Consider the following 19,097-nt stretch of genomic DNA (forward strand, 5'->3'; position numbering starts at 1 on the left):
AGAGCCTGAGAAATCCCAGAAGGGGCTTCGGCAGCGGGCTCTGGATCCCGCTGGGGGGCTCTGACCCTGCCAAGTCTGGGCACTCCGCTGCGGGCCTCCTGGCTCCTGGGGTTCATGGCTGTTATGGCTCCTGGCTGTCGGGGCTCCTGGCTGTAGGGGCTCCTGCTGTAGAGGCTCCTGGCTATGGAGGTTCCCGGTTATAAGGGCTTCTGGCTGTAGTGGATTCTGGCCGTCGAGGCCCCTGGCTGTGGGGGTTCCTGGCTGTCGGGGCTCCTGGCCGTAATGGCTCCTGGTTGTCGGGACCCCTGGGTGTCAGGGTTCCTTTCTGTCAGGCCTCCTGGTGGTAGAGGTTTCTGGCTGTTGGGTTCTTGGCTGTTGGGGTGACTGGGTGTCAGGGCTCCTGGTGTTAGGGTTCCTGGCTTCCTGGCTATAGTAGGGGCTCCTGGGTGTCGGGGTTCCTTGCTGTCAGGCCTCCTGGTGGTAGAGGCTTCTGGCTGTTGGGGTTCCTGGGTGTCAGGGCTCCTGGCTGTCAGGACACCTGACTCCTAAGGCTCCTGGCTTTTGGGGCTCCGGACCTTCCTTGCACTTCCTGTGTCTCCTGGGTCTGTAATAGTGAGAAGGGGCCGGTGGAGGGGTGGGGGTGAGACATGCGAGTGAAAGTGAAGTCAGATGTGTACATTTAGGAAGCTGAAATTATCAAAAATGAAATTGCATAAAGGTGAAGAAGAACTGGGAGGTCTGGGAACAGAAGTGGTAGATCTTGAACTTCAACACAGACAGGGTGCTTCCAATTCAGTCCTGGGACCTGAACCTAGAGCCCACAGCATGTCCCTCCTCCCCTGGCCCTCCACGCGTGCCACCGCTCATTGCAGCCCCACAGAGCCATCACCTATTGTAACCTCAGAACAGAAGGGGCTGGGTAGGTCCACTGGGTTGGGGGCCTGGCTCCAAGATCCCTGCAGTCCTCCCGCCTGGACTCCTTGGGTGGTCCCTGGCTTTTCTTTCTCTCTTGGGAATCCCCCTGATGTTGGCTCTCCATGTGGTGTACTCTGTACCCCACTCCCCATGCTTCCTACACACTTTCTGGCCTGAGTAATCTCCATGCCCCCACTGACATCAACCTCCAGGAAAACCTCAACAGCGAGCCCAGAACTCTCCCCTGCAGTTAGAGCCTAGCATCCATTAACTTTGAGGAGGGGCCATCTTTTATTGGATATCCCCAAACCACACTGGGCCTTCCCTCCAAAGTGCCTCTCTTCTTGGTTCCCATCTCAGGGAACACCATCGCTCCCACCCAGACACTTGGGGCTCCCTCTGGCTGGTCCCCCCTGCTGTCCCTGGGCTTTGAGGCCAAGCCCCCACAGAGCCTTCCCTACTAGCCGGGTGTTCCCAGGCCCCCTGTGCTTGCTTCTACCATGGCCTGTCTCATGTTCTAGAACTGTGTTTGTCCTCCATTGGCCTGTGTTCTTAAAGGGCAGGAGCTGGTCTGTGTCGCAGTGCCTGGATCAGAGTCACACATAGGAGGTGCTCAGCCCATGCTAACAGCTGCCAGAGGACCGGGCTCACTGGATTGCAAAGACTTCGTACAAGAAAAGTAGCATATCATTCATACTTTTTATATTGATTACATATTGAAATGAGAATATTTGGATATATTGGGTTTTCTGAAATACATTATTTAAATTGGCCTCTTTTACCTTTGGCTCCTGGGAAATGTCTAATTTCATAGGTAACTTTCATTCGTGGCCCTTGAGTTTTCTTGGGCAGCACTACTGTGGTGATTAAAAGTGGCCTTTTGGAGCTTGTTACATGTATTCGTCACCTGGAGAAATACATGGTATTGAACACAGTAAATTGCGTTATTTAAAATGCAACGGGAGAATGATGAGGAACCGTTTTGTATCTTGCCTGTGGTGGTGGGAACACAAACTAAACGTGATAAAATTGTATAGAACTTGGCTGGATGCTCTGACTCACACCTGTAATCCCAACACTTTGGAAACCCCAGGCAGGAGGATCACTTGAGCCGAGGAGTTGGAGACCAGCGGGGCAACATAGGAAGACCCAGTCTCTACAAAAAAAAAAAAAATGGGTCAGGCATGGTGGCTCACATTTGTGGTCCCAGCTAGGTGAGAGGCTGAGATGAGAAGATCACTTGAGCCTGGGAGTTGGAGGCTGCAGTGAGCCATGATCCTGCCACTGCTACTGCCCACTAACCTGGGCGACAGAGCAAGACCCTGTCTCAAAAACAAAAACAAAAACTACACACACACACAAACACACACACATGCATGCACGCGCACACGAGTATAAGTAAAACTGGGAAAATCTGAAAAAGATCAGTGGATTGTTTGTAAATATCAGCATCCTGGTTGTAGTATTACAGTTTTGCAAGATGTTGTCATTGGAAGAAAGTGTACCCAGGATCTGTATTATTTCTTACAACTGCATGTGAATCTATAGTTCTTTTAAACTAAAAAGCTTAGTTAAAAACAATGTAAATAAGACTTTAAAGTTTACTATGAAAAGAATGCAATAGGAGGGAAAAAAGGCACCATGTCAAAAAAAAGAAAAAGATACCATGTCATAAAACAAGATACACATTCTGGTTATCATTTTTTTTTCTTTTCTTTTCTTTTTTTGAGATGGAGTTTTGCTCTTGTTGCCCAGGCTGGAGTGCAATGGCGTGATGTCGGCTCACCACAACCTCCGCCTCCCGGGTTCAAGCAATTCTCCTGCCTCAGCCTCCCAAGTAGCTGGGATTACAGGTGTGTGCCACCAAGCCCGGCTAATTTTGTATTTTTAGTAGAGATGGGGTTTCTCCATGTTGGTTAGGCTGGTCTCGAACTCCTGACCTCAGGTCATCCGCCCGCCTCGGCTTCCCAAAGTGCTGGGATTGCAGGCGTGAGCCACCGCGCCCGGCCTGTGATTGTCATTTTTAAGTAGAATTGAATGTAAATAAAGCATATAACTGTATCAGTGAATGGCGCATAGAAAAGGGTCTCCAGAAGGATACTCCCCAAATTATTATCAGAGCTTGCCTCCAGAGAGCAGAAACAGAGGAGAGCTAAAGTGAGGCCCTTCACTTTGACTTACCCACTTCTTTGTGTTATTTGCATGTTTTCCAATAGCATGGAATGCTTTTGAAATTTAAAAAATAATGAAGTTGTATTGCACAGGGGAAATGTGCTATAGTGAATCCTTTTCAAAAAAAAAAAAGCAGTAATCACCCCTCAAATGTGGCTGTTTTATAAATGCTGATTTTTCTTTATTTTTTATTTTTGTTTATTTTTCTTTTTTTTGAGATGGAGTCTTGCTCTGTCAGCCAGACTGGAGTGCAGTAGTGCGATCTCGGCTCACTGCAAGCTCTGCCTCCCGGGTTCATGCCATTCTCCTGCCTCAGCCTCCCGGGTAGCTAGGAATAGAGGTGCCTGCCATCACACCTGGCTAATTTTTTGTATTTTTAGTAGAGACAAGGTTTCACCATGTTAGCCAGGATGGTCTCGATCTCCTAACCTCATGATCCGCCTGCCTCGGCCTCCCAAAGTGCTGGGATTACAGACGTGAGCCACTGCGCCCGGCCTGCTGATTTTTCTTTTAAATGGAATTTGCTGAAAGTAGCACAAACCAGTTGCAGAGCAGACTCTTTAAAAAAAAATGCTATGAAAACTCCTGGATAACACTTCCATTTCTGCCCTTTTTGTAGTTTATTATTGTTGGGGCCACAGGAAAGCTTCCCCTTAGCCCTCTGATGGTTTGCTGAAAATCACTGACAAAAGGCAAATTAATAGGAGAAAAGATATACAAATTTATTTGATCACAGTTTCACGTCACACTTGAAGACTCAAAGATACAGGGAAAACTGTCCATTTTTATGCTTAGGTTCAACAAAGTATGGACATTTGTGTAGAAATACGATTGGACAAAATGGGTATGCTCTTATGCTAGCAGAACTCACTGGGGGCTTTGCAGATGCTAATGCCCCCCAGAACCCACTGCTACCAGCCATGGTCAATCCCACCATGTTCTTCAACATGGCCATCAATGGCAAGCCCTGGGGTCATCAAACAGCCCTTCAAGCTGTTTGCAGACAAGATTCCAAAGACAGCAGAACACTTGCATGCTCTGAGCACTGAAGGGAAAGGATTTTGTCATAAGGGTTCCTGCTTTCACAGAATTATTCCGGGGCTTATGTGTTAGGGTGGTGGCTTCACACGCCGTAATGGCACTAGTGGCAAGTCCATCTACAGGGAGAAATTTGATGATGAAAACTGTAGCCTGAAGCATACAGGTCCCAGCATGTTGTCCAAGGCAAATGCTGGACCCAACACACACGGTTCCCAGTTTTGCATCTGCACTGCCAGGACTCAGTGGTTGCATGGCGAGCATGTGGTCTTTGGCAAGGTGAAAGAAGGCATGAGGGTCCAGAAATGGCAAGACCAGCAAGAAGGTCACCATTGTTGACTGTGGACAACTCTAATAAATGTGACTTTATATTTTATCTTTTAAAAAGACCTGACTGGGAGAACGCAGCAAGGCCGGTCTGGTGTTCAGATTCTTCCTGGCCTCTGTGCAGCCTCCTTACTTCTGGGTAAAGGAGCAAGACCCTCTCTGGAATGGGGGTCTTATGACCTACACTCAAGCAAGATAGGTCAGAACATTTCTTTTTGGCCAGTTTTTTGTTTGTTTGTTTGTTTTTGAGATGGGGTCTCGCTCTGCCACCCAGGCTGGGGTGCAGTGGCGTGATCTCGGCTCACTGCAACCTCCACCTCCCAGGTTCAAGTAATTCTCCTGCCTCAGCTTCCCGAGTAGCTGTGATTACAGTTATGTGCCACCACACCAGGCTAATTTTTTGTATTTTCTGTAGAGATGGGGTTTTACCACGTTGGCCAGACTGGTCTTGAGCTCCTGACCTCAAGTGATCCACCTGCCTTGGCCTCCCAAAAGTGTTGGGATTACAGGCGTGAGCCACCATGTCTGCCCTGTGGCCAGTTTTTACAGAGAAAAGATGGGGTGTTGGGTTCTGTGTTTTTACACAGGAAAAGTGGGGTCAGCTTATTTAGCTGACTTTGCTATAGGATATGGTGTATTAGGTAGCACGGGGAATTTTGGATTTTCGGGTGTTGGGGGGCAGGGAGTTAGAGTAATTATTTGGAGAAAAGGGGTTCTGGTTTCTATGACGTGCCTAAGGGAAGAGGGATTCTAGTTTCTCTGGCTAGCCTCAGAGGAGAATGAGAGGCAGGGACAGGAGGGCAGGAGAAGGTCAGAGAAAAACTTTTGCTTCTGAGGCTATAGCTGAGGCCTCATTCTAGGGTTCTGTTTCCTGAGCCCGTGTTGTCACTGTTGATATCAAGAGGCCTAGGGGCAGCAGAGGACCTCCTCCTAGCTCTAGGAGCTCTGATGTTCTGACATGGCCAACAGACTACTAGGGTCTGCCCTGAGCGGACCCAGGTTTTGGGGAGCTATGGGATACACAGATGCCCACTGGTAGATGGCACTTTTCAGCTATTCAAAGCCCCCAAATGTAAACATCCGTATTGATCATTCAGCACCCCCTTAAGCTGATGATGTGGGACCCACACTGCCCATGCCCCACTGTATAGCTAAGGAAACTGCCCAACCCACAGCAGAGGAGGGGCAGCACCAGGATTCACTGCCCCGACCAGTGCCCTGGAAAGTCCATCGTCTCTCCCTGTGACCATGTTAGGGCCCACAGGGTAAAACTGGCCGTGACCCTATGAAATTGGCCTGGGCTGGCACAGAATGCGTTGGACGTGGACTTTCCCTTAAGCCCCATTAAAGCTGAAAAGCAAGGACTGTGGCTGATTGTGGCCATGTGCCCACAGGTTCTTCCTGGCCACTAATATTCTGCTGACCCTGTATATAAGTATATAAGCATCATTTGACCATGTTTGTTTGTTTGTTTGTTTGTTTATTTATTTATTTATTTATTTTGAGACGGAGTCTCGCTCTGTCCCCCAGGCTGGAGTGCAGCGGCACGATCCTGGCTCACTGCAACCTCCGCCTCCCAGCTTCAAGCAATTCTTCTGCCTCAGCCTCCCGAGCAGCTGGGACTACAGGGGTGCGCCACCACGCCTGCATTTAGCCATTTAGCCATGTTCTATTCCTTCTTGGTGGTGGTGGTGGGGTTCCCATAGCCTGAAGAATAAGGGCCTGGGGGCTGAAGCTGCAGTGGAAGATGCTTTCCTGGACTTTCCTGGCAGCAAAAACCTTCATCTGTTGCCTGTGAATTGCCTGTATTTTAAAGGGTGTGTGTGTGAGAGAGACAGAGAGAGAGAGGGAGAGAGAGACGGAGAGAGAGAGAGAAATTGAGGTGTAATTATTTTGCTGGGTAATGACAACAAACATTTACTGCTCCTAAACAGGCAAGGAAATGATTTAGCCATGAACTTTTCATGATGCCTCATTCCCTCCTGTAGTCCCGTGGTCCTCAGCCGGCGAAGTGGGAGAAGGGGGGTGGGGGGCCACAACCCACGTGGAGAGGAATGCGGGGTCAGCCTCAGGAAAACTGGGAGGGGACATCCCACCTGATGGGGGTCTTTGTAAACCCTACCAAGGGAAGCCCAGAGACACAAAAAGGTGCAGGGAGAGAAAGAAGGAGAAGGTGTTTTAAAGAGTAAAGCCTGGCATTAAAAAGTGTTGTTATTTGAGTAAAATGGCCAACGTTTCCTTTCTTTTAAGAGCGACTCTTAAATTCCAATTACTCCGCCCCCAAAGACCAGTTGAGAATAACCCCAACTGGAGGGAATTAATTTCCTTAGGAATTTCACTCTTACAAGATTAATGGAGCCCCCCTGCAGAGAAACAGTAAAACTGTAAGTACAGTACATTTGCACCTGAAGGATACATATTTTAATTTCTGTTCTCAAGCTGCAATAACATCTTCTCCAGCTACTATAAAAAGCATAAATGAGCACCCGCACGTCTGCTGAGAACTTGCAACCCCAGGCTCCCTGGGAGCAGCCCCCGCGCCGACCCTCCACGCTGCTCGCCTGGGCGCGGGGTCCGCAGCGTGGGCGCGGGGATGGGAAGGCCCGGGGCAAACAGCCTCCCCGAGAGCCGGATCGACCCAGCCCAGAGCAGAACCCCTGGACCAAATTATCCTAAGTCGACCCCTACCCCACCCCCAGCCCTGTCATCCACCCTGGCACCGCCCTCCCGCGGGGACAATTGGCCTGGACCAAGAATGGGGAGCCTGAACAGTGGCTGGTCTCCCACCCGCTCCTCCGGAGCCTGCAGCGGGGTTCAGCCTCTGTCCAGCAGACTTCCTGGCCCCAAGAACGGGCCTTGGGAAGGGTCTCCCCTGACTCCAAGTTGACAGCAGCCCGTCCCTTCTCCTAAGCCCAAGCCACTCTGGCAATGGAGACCCCCTCCCTCACGCTAACCAAGGACCGGTCTGGGATGGGGAGTTGGGGATGGGCTGTGAGGACTCTTCTCTCAGCCCTTAGGAGTCCAGAACTTATCTGGGAACCCATCAGCCAATTTTCTGTTCCCTTTCTTGCCAAGAACTGCTTTTATTGGAAGAAGTCTATGTATATGCGTGCTATAAAGGTTGTTTATGCTGTCATAGCTAGATTTTTATTGGTTGTATTTTTGCTGCACTTGCTTGAAAAATAATTATTTTCAAAGAAAAGAAGAATTACATATCCAGTAAACTAAATAAGACTCACTGTTTATTAGAGACCTCTGACAGCTCCTCAAACACAAAAAAAAGATTTCCAAGCAGTGGATGGACAATTTATGTGTAAGTTTGTTTGTAAAACAGATTTCAAGACATACTTCATCTTGGCTCTGCCAATAAAAATACATTCCATTTCTTTTCAGAAGCATGTCTTATCTGATGGCTTCACAGTAATCTGGTTTTCCCGAAGAAGCTAAGACTATCTGGGTAAGTGTGTACCGAGTAGCCCAATCTAGCTTTGGGTTGAGTTGTGGGGCTGCTATACAGAGGGGAAAAGTGATTATGTCCCACAAGGAGTTCTCTAGAAGAAATGTATTTATAAGAAATGTAGTTCATAAATCCCAACCCAGCTATTGCAATCTCTAAAAATGAGTTAAAACAATTTTCAAACATGTTTTTAATTGTTTGTTTACAATTTATCGGGGGGAAGAAAAACTCACCTTAGAATTGCCTGCCCATTTTCCATTCCCTGCATGGATTCTAATCTCTCTCCCACCTAGGATGAGTCAGGGAGTTGGGCGCGAATTGCAGTGCCAGATTCCAGGCTGTAGGTGGCATAAGTGCCTCTTCAGGTTGGAGAAACAGCAGCCTTTGTTGAGTGGCTTTATTCAACCTGAGAAACCACAGCTGAGAATTCACACAAACCGATGCCGTATTTGTGGAGGCTCCGCCGACCCACCCAAAATACGTGCTTTTCCCCTGACCTGCAAACTTTTAACACTTTCTTCTCTTCCCGTTTCACTAGGCGATTTGAGATCCTGCAAGATTTATCAAGACTGTACTAGCCATATGAAAGCATGTTAACACAGGGAGGGAGAGAGGAAGAGCCCCCCACATGTTATGACTGGCATACACGCTTACAAAGCATCATTACTAACCGAAGGCCCAGTTCCTGAGGCGATCACCCCAGACACACTGAATGCAATTTGTTAGTCACTGAGTGTGTATACCTAATCACCACAGATGTTTACATGCAGCTGCATTTTCTCTCCGTTTGTTTCACAATGTTTTATATGTAAAGAGTATTGTGTGCATGTGTGTGCATATGTGTATTTATCCTCCAAGTCCAGTTGGAGTTAATTTTCTGCTGTTATTTGTAGTTCATGTTTCATATCTAAGAAACTAAGGACCCAGATGAGCTTTCCTTGGTGTCACAAACTTTTTTTTTTTTTTTTTTTTTAATAGAGATGAGGTCTCACTATGTTGCCCAGGCTGGTCTCCAACTCCTGAGCTCAAGTGATCTTCCTGCCTCAGCCTCTCCAAGTGCTGGGATTACAGATGTAAGCCACTGCACCTGGCCAACAAATTTCTGATTCTTATAGAATCAGATGTAATTCCTTAGAGACCTGAGAAGTTCTATACTCAGGTTCTTTCGTGCTGTCTGACTCCAAGAGCTCTCGCCTGAAGGAAGTCCCTTCCAGGACACTGGGTCCCAACCCACGCCACCTCCTTGGAGGATGTGTGCCCTCTCTTCTGCTGACCTTGATATTCTTACACAGGCTGCTTTTGCACAGAGGCATCACCTCCCGGGGGGACCTCTTGAGTGGCCCCAGGCACCAGGTACAGTCGGCCGCTCCTACCCGTGGAAGGCAATCAGGGTTGAAAGGTCTGGGAAGCACTAAAAATACACACAACCCTTACAAACACAACTCGGTGATACACGCTAATAGTTCTGGGCTCCAAGCTGGGGCCAAAGCACAGACTCCACAGCTAGTTCTAGCGTGTAGCAGATGTCACCCAACCTGGGAAGCTACTTGGTTGAAATTTAGTTAAATCAGTGGCCACAGCAGTTTTATACTTGCCCTGAGTCCTCCAATGTCTGCCACACCTGCAGTGGCTTCCTTCCCATTCTCTCTCTCCTCTAAAATACAAGAGGCATTTCCCCCCAGTGCAGGAAAATGGAACAGACTATTTTGGTTAGTCGTCTAAATTTGTGTTCTTGAGTTTCTTCTGGAGTTGTCCAGGCTGGGGCTGCATGAACATTGGCCCACCACAAATGCCTCCCTCTGCCGAGAGTGAGGTGGGCTGGTCGGGGCAGAATGCCTGCTTCTCATGGCACCCCTTGCTCACTCAGCTCTGGGAGCCCCCCTGCCAGCGTGCCAGAGAGCTACTGTAAATGAAGTTCGAGTTCATTTCAGGAAGCTGGTGAGACAATAAAATAACCCAGGATGACGTGAACAATTTTGCATTTGCTTCAAACTCTGAAAGGATTCATGGTTCCCACGGCCTCCAGACTGGATGGCCCATTTTGGGTTTCAATGGCAGGGTGATTTTTCTGTAAAACAATGGCTGGCTTTAAATTTCTTCTTCTAGAACAAACCAAAAAAGAAAAGAAAAAACAAACCACTAATTTTTAAAGGATGCATAGGCCCCAACTGCCTGATGGTATGTAGAAAGAAAGCCCAATCCCTGACGGTATGTAGAAAGAAAGAAAGAAAGAAATACAGCGATAAAGTCCTGGTGAGGGAGCTAATTTCATAAGAGTCAAGTGGAAGTTTGCTGTTGACTCCATGATTAGCCTACGTCTGAGGTCGTATCTATTACTTGCCCATCATATGAAATATGCTTTAATCAGAAACATCTTATTGAAACACTCCATGCCAACATTACCTTCAGACTTTCCCACCATACCATAAATGTTCTTTTTCCAGTTAGCCGCTGGTTGAAATCACTGAGAAGTGGAAACAGGAGATGCAGGAAGAAAGTCACCCTCCTAGGATGAGAGATGGATGTGTGGGGCCCTAATGAGGAACCCTTTACTCCCTGAAACCGAGGGAAAGAGCTGCGCTGAACCACATCTGGCTGACTCTGCACAGACACAACAGGGCAGCTCTGCCGGCCACCAAGCCCATCAGCAGCCAGGTGGCCAGGGAGGAGCAGCTGCCCTGAGGGCTGATGGTAGGAGGCTGAGAGCCCAGAGGCCGAATGAACAGAGGGCTCATTGCCCCGCTCCCTCCTCCTCAGCCCCCCCATGGGGGAGCACAGTTTGGCCCCATTTTCAAAACCACTTTGTTTTATTTCTATCGTCCCAAACTCTCTGGCCTTCTTCCTGGAGAACACCAAGAGAAATGCTCTCACCAGTTTGGTTGAAACCCTTATTTTTCAGTTTGTGCACATTCTATGTCACTGTGCTGAGTGACCAGATGTATTAGTCAGTTTTCATGCTGCTAATAAAGACATACTGGCCCAGCACGGTGACTCACGCCTATAATCCCAGCACTTTGGGAGGCAGAGGTGAGCGGATCACCTGAGGTTGGGAGTTTGAGACCAGCCTGACCAACATGGAGAAACCCCATCTCTACTAAAAATACAAAATTAACCAGGCGTTGTGGCGCATGCCTGTAATCCCAGCTACTCGGGAGTCTGAGGCAGGAGAATCGCTTGAACCTGGGAGGCAGAGGTTGCAGTGAGCTGAGATCGTGCCACCGTACTCCAGCCTGGGCAATAAGAGCGAAACTCTGTCTCAAAAAAAATAAATAAATAAAAAAGACACCCAAGATGGGTAATTTACAAAGGAAAGAGGTTTAATGGACTCACGGTTCCATATGGCTGGGGAGGCCTCACAATTATGGCGGAAGTCAAAGGAGGAACAAAGTTATGTCTCACATTGAGGCAGGCAAGGAGCTTATGCAGGGAACTCCCCTTTATAAAACCGTCAGATCTCATGAGACTTCTCACTGTGGGGAGAACAGCACAAGAAAAACCCAACCCCATGACTCGATTACCTCCCACAACACCTGGGAATTATGGGAGCTATGATTCAAGAAGAGATTTGGGTGGAGACGCACCCAAACCATGTCACCAGACTGCCTCTTCAGGGAGTGAATCACAAATGTATTCCTGACCACCCTCTTTTCTCCCCTCTTGAATCAGGTAAGTCCTTGCCCAGGACTGAGATTGGTCCTAACTGTATTTGCCCTAAAGCAGTATGTCCTTTTATGATGGGATATATTTATTAAATAACAGTATTCTGATATTTAATGACTACATGACCACTAACACAGCTGGATGAAGTTGAATTCCAAAGGAATCCCAAGGCCTAATCCTATCCTTAAATAAAATATTTTTTTCTTTGAAAAAGGGTCTTGCTTTTTCACCCAGGCTGGAGTGCAATGGCGTGAACACAGCTCACTGCATCCTAGACCACCCAGGCTCAAGGGATCCTCTGCCTCAGCCTCCTGAATAGCTGGGACCACAGTCGTGTGCCACCACACCAGGATACTTTTATTTTTATTTTTTATAGAGATGAGGGTCTCCTATATTTCCAAGGCTGGTCTCCAACTCCTGGGCTCAAAAGATCCTCTGCCTTGGCCTCTCAAAGTGCTGGGATTACAGGTGAGAAGCACCATGCCTGGCCTAAAATGTTCTTTTTTAAAGAGATAGCTATAACAATCTTTAACTATTTAGCAATCCATTTTTGGGGGGAAGGTTGTCTCTTGTTTGTCAGCAAATGTAGCATGTGAGTTTACATGTCTTTGCTTTCATTGTATAATTTCAAATAGTCAGAAAATATTGCATTCACTGGCAATCAATTTATTTTGATTGATAAAAAGGGGTTAATAAAAACCCCCTTAGAAATAAAAAGAAGGTGAATAGTAATATATCAGTCATGGTGCCTTCTTTCTGCTATGCATAAAGAAAACAAGCTTTTTTACTTCTCCCCAATAAGTCTTCTCCCCTTATTTTCTACACCTATGGAGTCATTTATAATCTTTATTATTTCCAACCACACACTAACATGGCATCAGTCATATTTCCACATGCTGGGGTTTTTTTTTCCTTACTATGTTGTGAGAACTGAGAGGCAAAAATGTCCTATAATTTATATGAAAATACATGTCCAAAATGGATTATCAGACATAACTGATGTGACTTCATAAACCTGAAAATAAAAAAAATGAGGATGAAATATAAAACATCATGGTAAAATTTCAATCTAATGTTGAAACAAAGCATGACTTAGAAAGGACACTGGTGTGTGGCATTTAACAAACATTGTCAAGCTATTAGAAGCAGGGGTAGGTTAAGATGGGAGATGGTGCTTTCCATTCAGACATAAAACTATTGACTTTGGAAGGTACATTTGTGGTTTATTAATATTTTTATTTATCAACAGCATCTATGAAGAAAATGCAAAATGACAGACTATAAAATTCTTACCTTCTGTACATAGCAAGTGTTTATAGTACCATTGTGAGATAGACTTGGGCATATACATTATACAGTGTCATATAGATCTCTAATTTGCACTGGTCATAGTTTTTTGTTTTTGTTTTTGTTTTTGTTTTTTGAGACAGGGTCTTACTCTGTCACCCAGGCTGGAGTGTAGTGGTGAGATCTTGGCTCACTGCAACCTCTGCCTCCCAGGTTCAAGTGATGCTCATGCCTCAGTCTCCTGAGCAGCTGGGATTACAGGTGCCTGCCATGACACCTGGCTATTTTTTTTTTATTTTTAGTAGAGACGGGGTTTCACCATGTTGGTCAGGCTGGTCTCGAATTCCTGACCTCAAGTGATCCACCCACTTCAGCCTTCCAAAGTGCTGGGATTACAGGCGTGAGCCACTGTGCCTGGCCTAAAGTCTTTTGATATTAAACAATTATCTTTCTTTATCATCCTTAAAAAGCACATTTACAATGTCAGAAAATAATTCAGGGCACTGACTTAGATTACAAAAGTCTGCATGTAGAGACATTATTTTGAAAGTTGAGGCCAGGTGTGGTGGCTCACGCCTGTAATCCCAGCACTTTGGGAGGTCGAGGCGGGTGGACCACCTAAGGTGGGGACAAGTTCGAGACCAGCCTGACCAACATGGAGAAACCCCGTCTCTACTAAAAATACAAAATTAGCCAGGCATGGTGGCGCATGCCTGTAATCCTAGCTACTCGGGAGGCTGAGGCAGGAGAACTGCTTGAACCCAGGAGGCGGAGGTTGCGGTGAGCTGAGATTGTACCACTGCACTCCAGCCTGGGCAACAAGAGCAAAACTCCGTCAAAAAAAAAAAAAAAAAAAAAAAGAAAGAAAGTTGAAAAATGGTGGATTGTTACTTTCTTTTTTGTTTTAATGAAGTTTTCCTGGATTATTATACGGATTGCATTTAGAAAAGTCTTTCTCTTTTTTTAATCTCATATTTGTGAGCAGGTAGAAAAGTCTTAAACTGAGTCTTATAAAAGAAAATGCAGCCTAAGCTAAAATGATATTGGAACAAAACCATGACCCTCACCAAAACAAATGTGTGGCTTCCCTTGTAGGGAGAAGGGCATCCTTCAGGTTCTAATCCTCTTGGGCTGGAACTACTGCCCTGTCCACAGGGAGAGGAGAGGGCTAAAGACCGAGGCTAGACAGGAGAGACAAGAGACAGCAAAGCGTGAGACCCTCCGTAGACAGTCCTATGCAGCTATTCTTTAGTGACGCGATTTGAACATACAAGTGTCAGATGTCATGAGAAAATCACGAAGCAGCGCCTGTGTGGCTTGTGCATTCTCACCGACTTGTCTCACTTAACATCGAGCTGTGTCTGCTTCACTGGAGCCTCTCCTGCAGAGAGGGCGGGAGGGCAGGGGGACCCCTCCTAGAGGCCCCCCCGAGGGCTGGGCCTGAGCAGACACCCCACAGCTAACTGCTGAACTCACCCATCCCCTGGCCTCGAGCAGGCACCCACTCTGGGCCCTGCCAGTGCTGGGCATCAGGACACATAGATAAGCACACACAGGGCACCTGAGCTCCCTCAGCAAGTCCAGGTGAGCAAACGCGGATGGCTGGCAGAAGGGGGAGCTCCTTTGGAGGACCAAGTGCCAGGAGAGGTCAGAGGAGCAAGCCTGAGCCATGACGGGAAGTCCCCATGCAACACTGGCTGCACCTGGCAGGAGGAGAGAGGTGGAGAGGGCATGGCATGAAGCCAAGCCTGGAATGCACGGCCCTGGGGCCGTGCAGGCCCTGGCAACTGGCTGGTAAGCGGGACCAGCAAGGAGCCGCGTGGGGAGGCAGACAAAGCCCTTAATAGCACATGGCCCTGCACAAGCCACTTCAGACGCCGAATAAAGAGTACACAAGCGTGTGCAACAAGAGGCTCATGTCAGAAAGCCACGCCCTGGGCCTTGCACGTCACTCCTCAGCAGGGCGCCCAGAAAATGCCACTGGGAATTAGAGGCCTTTGGGGTAACTGACAAGCTAGAGCTGTGGGTTGCTGTTTTCGTTTGTTTTTGTCTAACTCACCTTGTTTTCAGGAAGACTTGCAGCTTAATAAGGGGGCTTTACATGGGAACGCAAAGGCTACTGGGTGCAGAAGGGTGGGAAACCAGATGGACTTGGTTGAATTCAGGTCTGCCACTTGGTGGCCTTGCAGCTGTGGACACCATGGGTAACTTCTCTCAGCCTCAGTTTTTTTTTGTCTGAACATGAGGATAGTCCTGTGGTATTTCTGTGATAATTAAATGAAATCAAAGGTGCCAGGCTAACTAGCAAAGTCTCTGTTGGCACACTTCTTTCCTGAGTGCCTGCAGTGTGCCTGGCTCTGGACAGCAGGGAACAAAGCACTCTAGGGGGTTGGGGAGAGAGTACAGAACATCAACTTGTGAACCCCGAATATCTGAGACAAGCCTCGGTTAATTTAGAAAGTTTATTTTTGCCAAGGTTGAGGATGCACGCCCGTGACACAGCCTCAGGAGGTCCTGATGACATGTGCCCAAGGTGGTCAGAGCACAGTTTGGTTTTATATATTTTAGGGAGATACATCAACATATGTAAGATGTACATCGGTTCAGTCCGGAAAGGCGGGACAACTCGAAGCGGGAGGGGGCTTCCAGGTCATAGGTGGATAAGAGACAAATGGTTGCATTCTTTTGAGTTTGTGATGAGCCTCTCCAAAGGAGGCAATCAGATATGCACTTATTTCAGTGAGCAGAGGGGCGACTGTGAATAGAAGGGGAGGCAGGTTTGCTCTAAGCAGTTCCCAGCTTGACTTTTCCCTTTGGTGATTTTGGGGCCCCAAGATTTACTTTTCTCTCACAAACCAGAAGAGAAACTTCCAGAGTGATGAGCACCCTGGAGAACTGGAATTGAGCCACACAGGCCAGCACCAGGTGGCTGCTTTAGCCTGGGTGGTCCACACGGCTTTGCTAGGAAGGGGACAGTTCAGTCAAAATCTAGAAAACAAGAAGCAAACGAGGTGTAGTTGAGGGATTGAGGGGTGATATGGTTTGGATGTTTGTCCCCTCCAAATCTCACGTTGAACTGTGACCACCAGTGCTGGAGGTGGGCCTACTGGGAGGAGCTTGGGTCTTACGGGTGGATCCCTCATTAATGTCTCCGTGCAGTCCTCCAGGTACCGAGTGAGTTCTGGCTCTAGGAGTTCATGCAAGAGCTGATTGTTTAAAGAGGCTGGCACCTCCTCCTCCCTCCTTGCCATGTGAGACCCCGCTGCCCCTTGGCCTTCTGCCATGATTGAAAGCTTCCTGAGGCCCCACTGGAAGCAGATGCTGACACCATGCTTCGTGTACAGCCTGTAGAACCATGAGACAAATAAACTGCTTTGTAAATACCCAGCCTCAGTATTCCTTTATAGCAGTGCAAAACAGACTAATCAAAGGGGGAAGCATTTCCAGGTAAAGACGATAACCAATTATTGTAATATCTAAAGAAACTGTAAATTTCAAAGGTGAAAACTAACCTTATTCTAGTGCCCAAGGAAGTGCTGGGAATGTTTAAATAAGAGGGCAGCAGGGAATGGAAGGAGCGTCTCTGAAATGCCTACTCCATGCCAGGCTCCCTACTACAGGCTTTACGTGTTATCTTGTACATCTCAGTAGTAAGATGAGCAGACATGGTGCTTTTTAAAAGACGTCATGGGAGTTTGAAAGGGGGAAGATTGGGTAAATGCAAGAACAGAAGTAATGGCTTTGCAACAGTTGAATCAAACTGCTCCTTGGCCCAGCCCCACCACACACACAGATCCCCCTTGGCATGGCCAAGATGAGTGTGTTCATTGGCAAATCAGCAGCCACTCTTGGAAGCTCTGACTTCTCTGGAAGGCAGATGACAGAAGCAGTCTATTTTATTCCTATTTTATACATGAGGGAACTGAGGCTCAGAAACAAACACTCATCATTTGAGTACAGGAGCCATTACCAAATCAAACCTCTCTGGAAACCTCCTGAACTCTATGTGATCCAGGAAGGGGAAAGACTATGTGCTCAGTTAGAGAAAGACTAGAGATAGTCACACCAGCTACCATTAGTTGAGAGCTTACCAGACACAGGGCTCACCACTCTGAAGTCACAGACAACATCTCACTTAAAACTCCAAAGTGGCCAGGTGTGGTGGCTCATGCCCATAGTCCCAGCACATTGGGAGGCCGAGGTGGGCAGATTAAGGGTCAAGAGTTTGAGACCAGCCTGGCTGACATGGTGAAACCCCATCTCTACTACGAATACAAAAATTAGCTGGGCGTGGTGGCAAGTGCCTGTAATCCCAGCTACTCAGGAGGCTGAAGCAGGAGAATCGCTTGAACCCGGGAGGCAGAGGTTGCAGTGAGCCGAGATCACACCACTGCACTCCAGCCTGGGCGACAGAGTAAGACTCGGTCTTGGGGAAAAACAAACAAACAAAAAAATCCAAAAGTATTCCACTGAGGTAGAAACTATTAGCATCCCAATTCTTAATTTTATTTCTCTAGTTTTTAGACAAGGTCTCCCTATGTTCTCCAGGCTAGAATGCAGTGGCCATTCACAGGTTACACCATAGCATACTATAGCCTCAAACTCCTGGGCTCAAGCAACCCTCCTGCCTCAGCCTCCTGAGTAGCTGGGACTACAGGTATGTGCCACCACGCCAGGTTTTATTATTCCAATTGTTGTGGGAAGTCAGGGACCCCGAACAGAGGGACTGGCTGGAGCCAAGGCAGAAGAACATAAATTGTGAAGATTTCATGGACATTTATCAGTTCCCAAAATTAATACTTTTATAATTTCTTACGCCTGTCTTTACTGCAATCTCTGAACATAAATTGTGAAGATTTCATGGATATTTATCACTTCCCTAATAATACTCTTATAATTTCTTATGCATGTCTTTAATCTCTTGATCCTGTTATCTTCGTAAGCTGAGAATGCACATCACCTCAGGACCACTATTGTACAAATTGATTGTAGAACATGTGTGTTTGAACAATATGAAATCTGATTGTAAAATATATGTGTTTGAACAATATGAAATCAGTGCACCCTGAAAAAGAACAGAATAACAGCGATTTTCAGGGAACAAGAGAAGATAACCACAAGGTCTGACTGCCTGCGGGGTTGGGCAGAATAGAGCCTTATTTTTCTTCTTGCAGAAAGCCTATAGACAGATGTGCGAGTAGGAGAAATATCGTTAATTCTTTTCACAGCAAGGAACAACCCTGGGGAAGGAATGCATTCCTGGGGGGAGGTCTATAGATGGCCGCTCTGGAAGTGTTTGTCTTATGCAGTTGAGATAAGGACTGAAATACGCCCTGGTCTCCTGCAGTGCCCTCAGGCTTACTAGGATTGGGAAATTCCAGCCTGGTAAATTGTAGTCAGACCAGTTGTCTGCTCTCGAGCCCTGTTTCCTGTTAAGATGTTGCCTGTTTCCTGTTAAGATCAAGACAATGCGTGTACAGTGGGACATCGACCCTCATCGGTAATTCTAATTTTGCCTTGCCTTGTGATCTTTATTGCCCTTTGAAGCATGTAATCTCTGTGACCTACTCTCTGTTTGTACACCCCCTCCCCTTTTAAAATCCCTAATAAAAACTTGCTGGTTTTGCAGCTCGGGGTCATCATCACGGTCCTATCAATATGTGATGACACCCCCAGAGGCCCAGCTGAAAATTTCTCTTTGTATTCTTTCTCTTTATTTCTCAGACCGGCCTACACTTAGGGAAAATAGAAGGAACCTACATTGAAATATCGGGGGCTGGTTCCCCTGATACCAATTTTATACACCAAAAAGGGGAAGGGGACTTAGAGGTTCAAGCAGCTTTGTCCAGGTGCTGGAAACTGACAGGGTGGGATTGAACTCAAATCACCTTCCACCTGAGACATACTTCCCTTGAAGGTGGTGTGCAAGATGACAGTTAGTGGTGCATAAACAGGTATTTATTTATTTATTTATGGCAGGGTCTTGTTGTGTTGCCCCAGCTGGAGTGCAGTGGCATGATCATGACTCACTGCGGCCTTGACCTTCTGGGCTCAAGTGATCCTCCCACCTCAGGCTCCTGAGTAGCTGGGACTACAGGTGCACGCCACCACACCAGTCTAATTTATATATATATATATTTTTTGTAGAAACCAGGCTCTCCCTATGTTGCCCAGGCTGGCCTAGAACTCCAGAGCTCAAGTGATCTCGCCACCTATTCCTCTCAAACTGCTGGGGTTACAG

Source organism: Nomascus leucogenys, chromosome 3 (genome assembly GCF_006542625.1).
Source record: "Nomascus leucogenys isolate Asia chromosome 3, Asia_NLE_v1, whole genome shotgun sequence".
Classification (NCBI taxonomy): domain Eukaryota; kingdom Metazoa; phylum Chordata; class Mammalia; order Primates; family Hylobatidae; genus Nomascus; species Nomascus leucogenys.